Source organism: Pteropus vampyrus, unplaced genomic scaffold (assembly GCF_000151845.1).
Source record: "Pteropus vampyrus isolate Shadow unplaced genomic scaffold, Pvam_2.0 Scaffold77, whole genome shotgun sequence".
NCBI classification, from domain to species: domain Eukaryota; kingdom Metazoa; phylum Chordata; class Mammalia; order Chiroptera; family Pteropodidae; genus Pteropus; species Pteropus vampyrus.
In genome coordinates, this window is record NW_011888858.1 from 5,975,825 (window position 1) to 5,991,510 (window position 15,686).

Below are 15,686 nucleotides of genomic sequence, written 5' to 3' on the forward strand. Positions count from 1 at the left end.
ATTGAGTTTTCCAGTGTCGAGTCACACTTTTGCTCTTCTAAGTCCTATTTTTCCACTTCTGCTCTTCCTGTATGTTGGTCCCTAGAGCTATTCACAAGTGCTGTGGCTGTCCACTTGTGGCCTATGGCAGTGTTGCACACCCCACCTCCTCTGAAGTCAGGTGTGACCATGTGGCTTGTGGTGGCCAATGAAATGTAAGCAGAAGAAATATGCATACCACTTCCAGTTGAAGTTTTAAGAGAATGCACACAATTCACCACTTTTCTGTGTTCTGGCTTAGGAAACATAAAAGCATTTGTCAAGATGGAACACAGGTCCCTGTATTCAGTCCCTATTGCTTCTGAAACAAATTACCACAAACTTAATGGCATAAAACATACATATTTATCATCTTATACATTTGAAGTCCAAAATCAGTGTCACTGGACTAAAGTCAGGGTGTCAACAGGGCTGATTTCTTCTGGAGGCTTCAGGGAAGAATCCATGTCCTTGGTTTCTTTGGTGTCTAGAGGATGCCTGCTCTCCTTGGCTTGTTGCCTTCTCTGATATCTCTCCAACCTCTTCCTTCCATGGTCACATCTCCTATTCCCTTTAACCTTCTTGCCTCTCTCTTATAAGTACCCCTGTGATTGCATTATATTGGGCCCACCTGCACAATTCGAAACATTCTCCCCATCTCAAGATTCTTAACTTAATCACACTGTCAAGCACCTTTTGCCATGTAAGGTGATAAATTCATTCACAGGGTCTGGATGTTAGGATGTGGACATCCTTGGGGGCTGTTATTCTGTCTGCCACAGTCCCTACAAGATTTCACTGAGCAGAGTCCCACCTGCCAAGCTGCATTAGAAATGCAGTATGAGTAAAAAATAAACTTTTATAGCATTAAGTCACTAAAATTTAGGGCATTGTTAGTTACTGCTGCACAATTTAGCCCACATTTACGCCATGTCTCTTTTCTGACTCCTGTCTGTTTTACAAAATTTTAAAATGTTATAAAATATTACATATGACTACTTTATGCATAAAATACACTTTAAAAATAGTATACCATAAATAGTATACCACAAATAATCAATCTTTGAGCAAATCAGGGTTTGGAGTTTTTTTTATTTGTTTCTGAACAACAGTAACTTTAAATCTGTAAAGTAGACTTAAAGATATTCGCTAGCCTAAAAAGTTCTTTCTTCAGTCTGAAAAATCTTCACAGATTCCCTTTGTTCCAAAAAAACTAACAGGTTAGCAATGTTGATTTACTTAGATATTAAACCAGCTGAAAGTAAGAGAGAAAACAACTCCCTGAAAGATTATTAAATCTAGTCCTGTTTTTCCTAAAAGTTGAGGGCAGTGAAGAGTTCTGACAGTTGAAATGAAAACATTAATCTGAATTTTTAAAGTACAATCCTTTCCTTAATTTCTGTAATTGTGTCATAAGTCATACGAAGTAGAGTGATAAGGGTTTTAAAATCTTGGAGTCCAAGTTGGGCTACTACCCATATCTCTTTTTCATAAGTCAGTTGGACATGCAGACTTGTTAGTCCCAGTCCAAACCGATAGCGTCTAACATTTTGGTCATGCCCTCTAATCAGTAAAAAGCTTTTAGTACGCGCTTCCAATGTGTGTACAAAACGATATCAAAATGAAATGAATCATATTTTAAATGCCTTGCCAATCTTAATAGTATCATATTACATTAGTATTTCAAGACACAACATGCCCTTAAGGAGACATTCGTAATAATGATAATGATAGTAGGTGTGAATCTAGTAGATGTAAATCCAAATTGTGAACCATCTTCTTGATAATTTTGAATATTTTTGTCAGGCTTTTTGTCAGATCTGATTTGATCCTCATTATTTTAACCTTTTAATGTAGATAGCAAAGAGTTTGTTCTGGGAGTAAAAGTGTCTGCTCTACCATTTTGTTGTTTTTTGCTTGCACTTATGTTATTGTTTTCACTTCAGTCCATGGTTTCTTTGCAGGAAACCTGTCTATCTTGTGAGAGGTAATTTAATTAAAACCAGTATATTACCTAAAAACGGTTATGATAATACAGCCGAGCACATACAAAGTGTAACGTATCATCCTGTGCTGAAAGCAAATAAAAGAGTGAGGAAACCACCCTCGACCCCTCTGGGTTCTGGAATGCCGACTCTTTCCTCAGGATGGATCAAATGAGGCTGCCATGTCAATATGTGTATTGCATATGATAATGTTTCTGTTATGCATGTGCCATGCTCTGGGACTCCGATATAAATAACTGAAATGCAAGTTTCTAAAAAGGCTTCTATGAGAGCAATGAATTTAAGTATGTGACACAAGACCTATATTCTGTTCAACTAACATTGCATCATAAAAAAAAAGATGACAAAGAAACGGATACCCAGAAAGACGGGATGAATTTCCTAAGCCCACAGAGGGTTCTTGGCAATTAGGATGAGAAACCAGAACCTCTGAGCCTCAGGCCAACACGTTTCTTATTACACTTCAAGATTATGAATGAGTAAATTTAGCAATTTTGTGAACGAATTAAGTCCTGCTGGCCTCCCTTCAGCATAGTGCTATGTGATGAGGAGGAAGGACTCAAGCCAAGAGCAAGGAGAAGAAACCAGGAGGTGATAGGCTCAGGAGATGGGAAAAGATCTTTAGTTCAAAAGAAGATCTGAGGGGAATAATTTGCCTTTCCACTGTATTTTTAGTCCTCAGTTCATTTTTGTCTGACAAGGATCTTTACATTATTTTCTCCTGAAAATAATTCTTTTGTGTCTCTCCTACCAGATCCTGAAGAACATTATATTTGATGTTACATTGGTGGTATCAGGGGTCCTCAACCCTTAGGCCACGGACAGGACAGGTCTGTGGCCCGTTAGGAACGGGGCTGCACAGCAGGAGGTAAGCTGGGAGCCTGAGAGTGAGCAAAGCTTCATCTGTATTTGCAGCCACTCCCTACCGCTAATATCACCACCTCAGCTCCACCTCAGATCATCAGGCATTAGATTCTCACAGGAGCACAGTTCCCTGGTGCCAAAAACATTGGGGACCACTGGACTTTGATACATATTGATTATATTCAAGGACAGCCAGCCAGAAATGTGTCTGGTGTGTCAATCTATAAGAAATGGTAACATGTCCCTGGACATGTAATAAGATGAAGATAATTATATTTCCATCCTGCACCAGTAAAGTTGTCAGGAAGCAAGACCACTATGAGTATGGGATAGATTATTTATTATGGAGTTAGACTCTACACCATTTTGCAAGGAGCTTAGGAAGAAAAGATCCAAGAAGTACCAGAGAAAAGTCCTAACCAGCCCCGACGCAGGTGGACACGTCGGAGCTTGTTGAGCCCTCAGCTGCAGAAGAGCCCAAAGGAAGCTGGTATCTGGAAGGCTGTGGGCTCTTTGTAGTTTCTACCTCTGTGAGCTCACAGCAGAGTATCTCATGGTGGGGCTGGCATCACTGCTGGTCAGTAAGGCCATTAATCTGGAAGAAGAGCTGGACTTGGAGTAGGGAAAGTAGAAACAGAGTGAGACTCACTGACACCTCTGTGGCTGTCCCTACAAACTCTGTAACTGCCTCAGACCTTCAAAATAAAATGACTGCTGATTTGTTTCTGCCTTTCAGATATCACGCAATTTTTTCTTGTGGCAACCATATCTCTGAACCATATGGGATATTTCCGTATCTGGGTATCTGGAAAGTGTAGTTTTAATTTAGTTAAGATGACATTGTACAAAGCCACTACAGCTCCTCTCTGGGACAAAAACTGTGTGGCTGGAAGCAGTAGTTTGATAAGCTGCTTGGGCAAAGTGTAAGACACCCAAGGCTCCAGCTCCAGGTACAATCTGAGATTGCTATGCTGCTTTCCGAAGACGTGGGGCTGCATGCGGGCCTATTGCTTTGTATGTGGAATATGCTAGTCTGGAGCCAGACCTGACTCACTGAGGAAATGGAGGTGGGGCAGCAAGCCGCCCCCTGCAGAACTTCCTCGCTGCGTTTAAAAAAAAAAAAAAAAAAAACTTAAGCCATTGCTAGAGAAGAAGGAGGAGGAGGGGGAGGAAAAGGAGAGGAAGAGGAGGAAGAAGACCAGTCTTAGGGCATGGAGTCTAAACTACCAGCAACATAGCTAAGTAGAAATGACAACATGTCCAGGATTTTTGTAAGCGGTTTTTATATATCAAGTAGCTAGGGGAAAGACGTAGCCATTTTGACAGGATTTACATTAGCCATAAACAAAGGGGATGGGAAGAGCTAAAGCGGGGCTAGTTCTGGGGTAGGGAAAGCCGAGTCTGCAGCAGTCTGTAAAGCTCATGTGTCAATGAGAAGCGGAGGCTCCTGGGGTTGGACATCGCCCGGCTGTTCTCTATTGGATAATCCTAGACATAGCCACCTGGAAAGTAATCCTAAATTCCAGCAGATACAGGGGAATGTGAACAGCCTTTTGTCAGAGCTGGTCCACAGATACGAACAGGCTAACCGTTCTGTCTCTTTCACTCTCCAGCCACTGCAATTGTAATTAAGAACAACAAAGAATTTTTTTCTTGTCAGCTGCCTTTGCCTACAGCCTCCAGAAAGGAGTACAGCTCTGCTGACACCTTGATTTTTAGCCGAGTACTACGGTCTGAATGTTTGTGTCCCCACCAAATTCATATGTTAAAATCCTAAGCCCCAGTGTAATAGCATTAGTAGGTGGGGCCTTTGGGAGATGATTAGGTCATGCAGTGGAGCCTTCATAATGGAATTAGTGCTCTTGTAAAGAGACCTTACAGAGCTTTCCAGCCCCTTCCACCACATGACGTAGAGGAGAAGTCTACAACCCAGAAGAGGGCCCTCACCCTACCATGTTGGCAGTCTGATCCCAGACTTCCAGCCTCCAGACTGTGACAAATAAATTTCTGTTGTTTATAAGCTACCTAGTCTGTGGTTTTTATTATAGCAGCCTGAAAGGCCTAAGAAACCACCTTACCCGGCAGCCTGCTGTGACTCACTAATGTGAGGGGACAAAAGGCCAGCTCTCTTGTCTAAAGGGAGGACATGCTCTGCAGTGTAGTTCATACTCCCGAGCTCCCCGTGGGCCAGGCTGCACCAGCTAGAGCCACATCATCGCTTAGTTCCTTTACTTGCTCTCTTCTGCTTTCCTCTCTCCCTTTTTCCTGAGAACAAGCATATCCTCAATAAGTTGTAGGCACCCAAACTCCTGTCTAAGGCTCTTCTTCTAAGGAATCCCAATCCGCGACCCTTCTCTATTGTGTTCTCCTCTCCAACCACATTGCCCTTGACAAGAAAAAAATTCTGAACTATCCCAAATTAAATTACAGTAGGCCAGAGGATGAGAGGAAGAGAGCCAAAACCAACAAAAGACTACTCACATTCCTGAATGTATGTTAAAGCTTTGACCCAACTTCCAGGCAGCTCTCTAAAAAAAAAAATAGCCAGCCACCAGACCCCATCACATCCTGCTTGTGCACGAACTCTCTGCAATGTTGCCCACGACCAATCCGGTTAGGAAATAGTTCTTCTTTAGGGACCATGCACCCATCCTAGAATTGCCTCCACTTCACATTTTCCTACCCTTCCTTATCTATAGCCAGTGTAAATTTTAGAACAACTTACATTTTTCTTCCCCAAATCTATTGTATAAAAGAGCCCCTGTCAGCTCCAGGATGTCAGACATGTGTGTCTTCTCCATGTAGCCCTGTTGCGGGTGGTTTACACAAAGGGTACCCAACCCCCAGGCCGCGGACCAGTACTGGTCCTGTTAGGAACTGGGCCGCACAGCAGGAGGTGAGCAGAGGGTAAGCAAGCAAAGCTTCATCTCTATTTGCAGCCACTCCCTGGGGCTAGCATCACCACCTCAGCTCCACCTCAGATCATCAGGCATTAGATTCTCACAGGAGCACTGCTCCCTGGTGCCAGAAAGGTTGGGGACCGTTGGTTCAGACAGTATGTTCCAGGACCTGGTCCTTTTACTGGCTCAATAAACATTTTTTCAGCAAATTTTCAGCTTCAGGGATTATTGTTTAACAGCCTCTTGCAGTTCCTGAAACCTTAGGCTCGAGCCAGCCTTAGGACCATTGTACTTACCCCTCCTTCTGTGTGGAACACGTTTGCCCCAGATAGCCGAGTGCCTGACTCCTTCAGCAATTTCAGGTCTTTGCTCAAATGCCACTTTTTCACTGAAGTCTTTTCTTACCTTAGCTTATTAAAAATTACAATCCTACCCAGCACTCCCTTTTTCCCTTTCTTGTTTTAGCTCCATTTAATATAATAATATCATGCACTTTCAATGGTTTTAAGTGTGCCAGGCACTGTTTTCGAAGTCTTTAACACTCATGAAATGTAATCCTCATGACAAACTTACAAAAGTTTTATTAACCCCATTTTACTGATGAGGAAAGTGAGGCACAGAAAGGTTAAGAACGTTCCCAAAGGTCACATAACTTCTAAGTGATGTAAACTTGACTCCAGTCTATTTGACTCCAGACACTGCACCACTACAGTGCATTGTCATACTGATTTATTTATTTATATCATTTACTTATTTCTTTTGATTATTGTGTGTCTCCTCCCACTAAAATACAAGTTTTTCGAAGATTTTTGTCTGTTCAGTTCTCTGCTATATCCCCTAGTACCTAGAGAAGTCCAGGTACCATATGAGAACCTCAAATATTTATTAAATTACATAGCTTCTGTGACTCCTTTCTGGATTCAAGGGGAAAAGAAATAGTAATAAGGGTAGACTGGTTATCCAAATTTCAGCCAATGTCCACAGTCATGTCACAAGGACCTCTTCCTTCCCATCTTGATTCGTGTAAGAAGTTAAATGCAATATATTTAAGGTACATGGTAGTTGTTTAAATATATTGCTCCCATTTTAGAACCATGAGTGCCATGCAGTTATGTAATTTTGGCTAAGATACTGTCTCCGGCATTCTGAATGCCAGAATTTGCAATGATCCTATCAGGCCTTACCAGAGATGATTGAAGCTGTACATCTGAAGGTACACCAGCTCCCAAGAGGACTCCAGAAAGAAGTGCTGGCTACTCTATCCAGAGTCTCCTAAACTCACCAGTTAAATAAGTCAGTCGTTGCATGTCCCCAACAAAAGAGTGATGCCTGGAGTGTTACATGATGGATATCCTTTCAAATGAAACATTAAGAGTGGGAAATAACATTATACTTGCAACAGTATTGCCCCATGGGCAATTGGACTACTCTTGAAGAAACTTCAATTACATTTTTGTTTTATGAATTTGCTGTTACAGAACATGTAATAGCCCCTTACCACTACCCTTTTGCCTCTTAATTATCATAGCTCAAACTAGGTTTAAATCATAGACTTTTGCAGCTAAAAGTGAAACTTCAAAGATAATCTGGTCTGCTGTGCTCCTTTTTACAGATCTGAGGCCCGAAGGGGTCACCCAGAGCCAGAACTGGAATCCTTATTCTATTTCCTCTTTGTCCAAAGACTTTATCTCTCCAATGACCTATTTTTCAGTCTGTCATTAAATCGTCCCTAGTGTCACGAAGGAGAAGAAAGAAACCCTCCACCAATAATAAGAAACAAAACCATATGTATTTATTTCACAGCCAAGATTACAAGGTGGAGGTAAGAAGATGAGGTGTTCCAGGGGAAGACAACAATCATTTCTCTAAAAATGATGTAAAATAAGGGCCTCATCCACTCTCATTGTACTTTTCATGATGCGATAACTCACAGTGAAATGTCCCATCTATCTAAGTCCAGGGTGCTGTAGTTAACTAAGTCTCTCATTTAGGGAGACTTAGCTTTTTACTACCATAAAATGAAAGAGAACTGGATAGATTTTTTTTAATATAAATGTAAACTGCAGTATCCTAATGATGTCTGTTTTAAATTATTTATGCAGAGCTCAAACTGCTTGGGCATTGTTAAAAATAAATCCTGCATTACTGTGAATCATATGAACTTTTTCTCAATGAATAGTAAAAGAAATGAGTGCCATCTTCAGAAACTTATTTTGAGATTTTTTTACTTCCAATAATGCAGCATGTATGTATTAAGGCCGTAAAATAGGACCCACATATAAAAATCATAAATCATTATGTCTGAAAATAGAAATAAAGAATATGTTCGTCATTGTAAATATATATAGTATAATAATAGCAATGATTTTTAAATTCTGTATAACCATATTACTGCTGAAGGTATCCAATTTGTTTATCCTAATGCTTTTCAATATGAGAAGCTAGTGCTATAACTTAAATTATAGAACGTTTAAGTAACTGTCTATGAAAATGTGTCGATTGTTTTAAAATTTTTTACTGAGAACTACTTGCCTGTGTAACATAACAAGCAGCAACCTTGAGCCTTGAATTGTGGGTTGGCTGACGGTATGGCTATAACATTTGTAGTTCTGGGTACTGCTGCGTGCTTGCTTTGGGCTCCCCAAGTAGACCAGGCCACTGCAGGCACTGTTATGCATTGCAGCACAAGAGCAGTTTGCTTGCTAAAGGAGTAAAACTCCTGATGAACTACAGGCTCTCCCAGCAAATTCAGGTCACTATATTATGGAAATGCACCGTGGTGTTTATTATTATTATTATTATTATTATTATTATTATTGTGTATGGAAATTGTCACAATCTGATATCTATAACAGAGAAAAATAGTCCACTAGCCTGGCCATCCTGAATTATAAAGGTACTGCCCCATGTTTATAAAGTTTGCCTAGAAGAGATGACCCTTTGAAAAGATACAGAAGAATGTGCGTGTTGTTTGTTTGTTTGTTTGTTTAAGGAAGTATCTACTTCAAAGAGAGGTGGGGTTTTTTGGTGGGGAATAGTTCTTTATTTCTGGAAGAAAAAAGAAAAGAAAGTCTAGCATTAGTCCAGACTTCTATTCTTCAGAGACTTAGGATGAGTTTGGGGGCCTTTTTCCTTCAAGGAAAATAAATCAGCTTGTAGAGCTAAACTAAGAAGCTAATCTAAAATGCTGCCTAATCATAGAAGGACGGTCATACGGTTGTACAGTTGTAGTTATCAACTCTAACTGCTAAACTCAGTTGTGTTCACAACACTCACAACAGGGATTTTGTTGTTTTGTTCACCTCGGTATCCTCAGAAGCTAGAACTGAGCCTGATGCTTAGTAAAGTGCTCAATGAATATTGCTTGGGTGAAGAATTAATCATTGATTCTAAATTTCAAGCCTGCCTTTATTATGGCTGCCAGTGTGAGCTTGAGCCAGTTTTTGACCCGTCCGTGTGTCAGTTCCATCAAGAGAAAGAGGCGTGGAAAAACTCTGGATTGTTATGAAATGTTACGAGACATCTCATGTAAAGTACTTGCCATTCAATATCAGGAGGTTTAAAATCATTTACATGTATATTTTAAATAACGTTTGCTTTTACGAAATTATGATGTGGTTACATAGCAATTAGTGTTCTCATTTCTGAGGCTGTTAGTTCGGCAGGGCAGACATTACAAGAGGAATGATTTTCATAATTTTTCATGACTGTAAATTTTAATCTAGCGATTAAGAACTTTCTCTGATACACATCCATTTAATCTTGAAGATTTGTTTACCCTAGAATCAAAGATAAATATGCTGTTGTAACTTGTTGAATGTTCTTATAGCTTCTAGAGGTCAAGAGCTCTCTGTGTTTATATCAGGAGAAAGAAAGGAATAGAAAAAAGTTATTAAACTGTACTAAAGATCCAAAATTGACACGAAACATTTTTCAGAAGCCATTTGGAATATTAATTGTGGCACAGTACTTATCTAACTGAAAACCTGAAACATAGTTACAAAATCATATTTACTCTCCTATTTTGTTAATGACAAAGATAAAATGTGGTCCTAAATCAGCATGTGTCAGATTTGCTCGAAGGAATATATTTATAAAGGCATTTTATATTATGCATTATGTTCTCTGGGGTTCTTAAATTTCCTTTCCTCTATCCAGCCTCTATTTTTATGATGCTGATTTGCTGAGAGGCCAGGACAGTTGCACAGTTGTACGGTCTCACCTTTGAGATTTGCCTAAATGCTTTGTCATCGTGTTTACCTTATTCCTACTTTTTCCATTTACTGACAGTTTTTTAGTTGTTCTTCTGATATTTAAAAGGGCAAGAAAATAAAGCAGGTCTGCAAGCTGTAATAGCAGCCTAGAAAAAAGTCTTTGAAGACTCGAAAGGAGAATGAGTAGAAATTAATGACTAAAGGAACAATTTTGGGTTATCTCTAGATTTAATTCATTTGTGTAATCCCTGGACGAATGAACACAAGTAATTAAGAGTAGAAAAATAACAGCCTAAACAACTTTCATTCTGAGCAAGTACTAGGAATTGTTAGGCACAAGGCTGCTTTGTGAAATGGATGCCAATACGCAGAGTAGGATTTTGTTTTTTTGTCTAACAGGCTTTCTCTACTAGGTGGGGTTTGTGATACAAGTTCTGACTGGAGACTCCAATCTTTCCAGAATCAAAGTATAAAGCAGCCAGAATTACTTGCTTAGGCAACCAACAATGTAAGACTGGTGAGTGATAAATTCAACTTGTTGTTAACTTATAGTCACAAAAGTCTTTTGAATCTTGGTTCAAAGACAATTATTTTGAATGGGTTTTAAATGCATAGAAAATAGCCCTGGAAAACATTTATTCAAGGTAGGTAAACAAAAACTGTTTATATGGCATTATTAAAATAGACTGGATAAGTGTGGAGTTTCCTCAAAAAATTAAAAATAGAACTACCATATGACCCAGCAATACCACTTCTGGATATTTATCCAAAGAAATCCAACACTAATTCAAAAAGATATATGCATCCTTATGTTCATTGCAACATTACCTGCAATAGCCGAAATATGGAAGAGATCTAAATGTCCGTCAAAAGATGGCTGGATAAAGATGTGGTACATATATACAATGGAATATTACTTGACCATAAAAAAGAATGAAATCTTACTGTTTGCCACAACATGGCTGGACCTAGAGGGCATTATGCTAAGTGAATTCAGTCAAAGAAAGACAAATACCATATGATTTCATTTATATGTGTAATCTAAAAAGCAGAATAAATAAACAAAGCATAAACTCATAGACACAGAGAACAAACCGATGGTTGCCAGATGGGAGCGGGTTTGGAGGACTGGATAAAAAAAGTGAAGGGATTAAGAAGTACATATTGGTAGTTATAAAATAGTCACGAGGATGTAAAGTACAGCATAGGGAATATAGTTAATAATATTGTAATAACTACGTATAGTGTCAGGTGGGTACTAGACTTACTGCAGTATCACTTCATATATAATGTCTAAGCATTATGCTGTACCTCTGAAACCAATATAATATGGAATATCACTGTAATTTAAAAATAAAAAAATTAAATTAAAATAAATAAACAAACAAAATAGACTGGTTACATTTAAAGATACTTTTGGCATTCATCTACTCGTCAAATATTCGATATGCCTACTTTTGCCAGGCTCATAGACATGTTGCAGGTATGAATTTTAGCTCACTTCACTAAGGTTCAAAAGAAGCCATGTTCCTTTGCGTCTCAAATAAAGTTCCACTTTTTCATAGTCCGCTTCCACTCAGGTAGTTCAAACTTGTGAATCTGATGGGCGTGGGTGGGGAGGTAACCCTTCTCCCTAGGGTTGGGAGAAGGGATCTGGCACAGTCTAAAACATTTTAGAAGGCTCTCCAATCCCCTCTGGCCACTGTTGAGATGTTCATGCCAAAATCCATATGGTCCCCTGAAAGCAGTGGCACCAGCCCCAGCTCTACATCTATTTTTTTTTTTCAGGTTTTTAAACTTCTTATTTGCATATTTTTTAAAAATTGTGCATTCAATAATTAAAATCATTTAAACAACAACAAAAAAATGGCGCTCTGATTAACCTGCATTTTACAGCCTGCAGGACACCTTGGACTAGCTTGATCTTTACTCTAGATTTCACTGTCCTCCCACCCAGCTTCTGTCTTCACTAACATGCAAGTTCTTTTCCTTCCCTGCCAGCCAGATTGGCAGGTGTGAGAGGCAGGTCCGGCTGTCGATGTCAGTAGCTCTTGGATGTGAAAAGGGGGCAGCACAGATATTTAAACCTGATCCAACCTCTTTGCAACTTACAAAGTTAAACAGCTAAAAGAAGTAAAATAAGAAGGCATTGCTTGTGGAATGTACAGTGCATATTGGCAGCACGTGCCTCTATGATTTGCCTGCTTGCTTCTCCTGTTCAATCGTTTCTTTTGAAGGCAGCGTATTTTTCTCGTGTTTCCATCTTCTTAAATTTCGACTTGTCGAATTTCTCAACGTCAGCCATGTCGGGTTCGTCAGACACGGTTGCAGAGGAAGCGGAAGGAGGCGCGAGAACGAGTGAGTCCCATCTGCTCGGTGGCGGTTGCAGAGTCCTACATCTTTTGAAAGTTGGGAAGCTAAACCTTTACTGAATTTCAGGGCACCCCACAGCTTTTTTGCCAAAAAGTCCTTCCGCAGACTAAAGCTAAAGGAAGAAGCGAAGCGCTGGTATCCACTACTCCAGGACCTGTGCCCCTCTCCCCTCTTCCCAGTTTCTCAAAAAGCTCAAAATTTTCCCTCTAGGATCAGTCCACTTCTTCCTCAGCAGGGGTTTTTCTTCTACAGCAAAATTCTACACAGGGATGACATTCTGGGTGCTTGTTTCTGCTTTATTTATGAACTCTCCTTTTATCCCTATAATGCAAAAGTCATTAATAAGCCTGGAGGTAAGGACACCCTTGGTGACTTTCTTGGAATGGAGAAGGGAGAAAACTTACTATTTGTTTGGGCTGCTGAATGAGCACGAACCATAAATTAATATCTCAATTTTATGTGGTTTTCCAGCCATAGATGTGAAGGTGAGAAAGACAGTCCCTGCTTTCAGGGATCTCACATCTTAGAAGCAAATGAAGAGGTCATTAAAATGTAGCACACAGGAGAGTTTTTCTGGGGAAAGTGGTTATGAACACTTAAATGGCACTGTCTACCTATGTGCCAGGCACTGTTCCCAACAATTTCTTATATAGATACAGATTTACAGTGGGGTTACAATTGGAACCCAGGCAATCTGGTTCCAGCATCCTCGCCCTAAATTCCTAGTCTCTGAATGTCTCCAATGAGACCTGAAGAGTAAGCACGAACTTGTTTCCCTAATGCTGAGGAAAGTGAAGCGGGCAAGGAGGGCTGACTAGACTAGGTAATGAAGGAATTCTAGAAAATTCCTTTCAAAAGTAAATCTGCACTGATGATACCAGACATTGGTGAGGATGTGGAGCAACAGGAACTCTCATTCCCTGCTCATGGGAATGACAAATGGTACAGCCACTTGGAAGATAGTTTGCAAGTTCCTTAACAAGTTAAACATACTCTTACCATATGATCCAGCAGTCACACTCCTTGGTATTTACCCAGAAGAGCCGAAAATTTGTGTTCACATAAAAAAACTGCACACAGATGTTTACAACAGCTTTATTCATAATTGCTAAAACTTGGAAGCAAGCAAGATGTCTTTCAGTAGATGAATGGGTAAATAAACTATACTATATCCAAACAATGGAATATTATTTAGTGCTAAAAAAGAAAATGAGCCATCAATACAGGAAAAGACTTGGAGTGACCTTAAATGCATATTACCAAGTGAAACAAGCCAATCTCAAAAGGCTCATACTGCATGATTCCAACTATATGACAGTCTGGAAAAGGTAAAACTATGGAGACAGTAAAAAGATCAGTGGTTGTCAGAGGCAGAGGGTGATGGTGGTGATAAATAAACAGAACACAGAGGCTTTCTAGGGCAGTGAGTAAAACTGCTCTATAATGATAGATATAGTCCAAAGAAAGTGCAACACCAAGAGTAAACCTTAGTATAAACTATGGACTCAGGGTGATAACGATGTATCAATGTAGGTTCATCAATTATAACAAATGCACCACTCTGGTAGGGGATGGTGATAATAAGGAAGCTGAGCATGAGTGGGGGTAAGGGGGATGTGGGAAATCTCTGTATCTGCCTCTCAATATTGTTGGGAGTATAAAACTGCTCTAAAAAATTGTCTATTTTTTTAAAAAATGACCTACCCAAACTTCTATCAATTAGATTTTGATTAATAAGCCTTTCTTCTAAAATGGAATTATGCCCTGCAAAGAGCTAAATCTGTGCATGGATTTATACCTGTGAGTATTTTTTACCAGAAAATTAAATTGCTTTTCTCCTACCCTGACTCTAACCAGGTGGAGAGCCTGCTCTAGTGAGAGGCTTGGGACAGACAGACATCAAGACACAAAGACAACATGCTCTTGGAATGAGGTCAAAATATCTGCCACAAAGTATTACTGGCCTCTGCTTGATCACCTACTCTCTCTGTTACTCCAGGAGCATTCTGTTTTATGTACTCAAAGGGCTTCACATGTCACAGACTATGGCAAGAAGTTCTGGAATACTAAAGTACTAGATTTTTAAGGTGGATATCTATTATCAGCACTGTGAGTGAAATAAAGGATAGGCCTGTCTCAAGGAGGACTTGGAGACACCCAAATCATGTACATTTATCTTTATATTTCAGATTTTCCCCATTTGGGCCAAAATTATGATCTTTAGGGCCTGCTTTGCCTCTTGCTGAGTCTAGCAGTCTGAATGTCAAACCCAGATTATCCTAAAGCAGCCAGAGCTCTGGGTCAATGGCCCAAAAGCTCAAGCTAATCTGACACCATGCCTCTCGGGGCAGCGGTGCCAGTTAATGAAGGAAAGTAGAAGCTGAGCTCAATCTTTGAGTGACACCTCATTTAAACCTGACTGCTCTGCTTTGGTGAGATTTGATGTTACTTATTCCTCAGAGAGGCAATGAGTGACTCACGAGACCTTTTGATTCACAGAGCTTCTCACAGAGCTGGGCAGATGGCAATTGGAGAGTTGGGACAAGAAAAAGAATGGCAGGGAGTGAGGGCTGCACTGGCCACCAAGGTTATCTCCCCTCCTCTTATACACACACCAGGAAACCTCCCCACAAGGGAGCAGGCAAGAGCTCCTTTTACCCAGCAGGGAAAAGGTGGCTGTCAGTGAGTCCGGAGCTCCCTGTGGTGCCGCTCTAGGTTCCTACCTACATTTTATTTTTAGTCCATCTCTCCCTTTTCCCCAACTAGGGCCCGCTCTTCAGCCGGCCACACCACTCTCTCCCACCTCCTCCACATTGCCCGTCTGGGTCCTTCTCCCTCTCTTGGTGCCCAAGCTCTGTACCTGTCTTTAAGAATGAGAGAGGGGTGAAGAAGCAGAGGATGGCTGAAGCTCCCACACAGGCAAATGCGTGAGACGGGAGAACAGCAGCCACTCCACAGAGCCCCGGAGGGCTTAAGATAGATGTGTTGGAGAGGCAGGCAGGAGCTGAATCACCAAGGTCTGAATTTGAATCTTGCCTGAGGATAGTGCAGGGTTATAGAAATAGTACTAGCTGGAGCCTGCCACGAACACTGACACTTTCTAAATCAACCACATTTTTCATAGCATTAGCCAATGATAATCAACTTCATGGCATGACCCTGAGCCCTTGTAAGATACTAAAGCAAAACCTAATAAAGGCTCTTTTCAGTGTTATATGCTTCTAGGGCCAAGTATATTTTTATTCTAATGCTTTGGGAGGTGATAAATTCTTTGTGGGAAGGACACGTCTTCTCTCTTATCTCAGAAAGTG

The 15,686-nt window shown here is 40.3% G+C and overlaps 1 pseudogene; it reads right to left on the reverse strand.

Moving 5' to 3' along the window:
• Window positions 1-12,192: 12,192 nt before the first annotated feature.
• On the reverse strand, window positions 12,193-13,082 carry LOC105293815 (annotated as a pseudogene).
• Window positions 13,083-15,686: the final 2,604 nt, after the last annotated feature.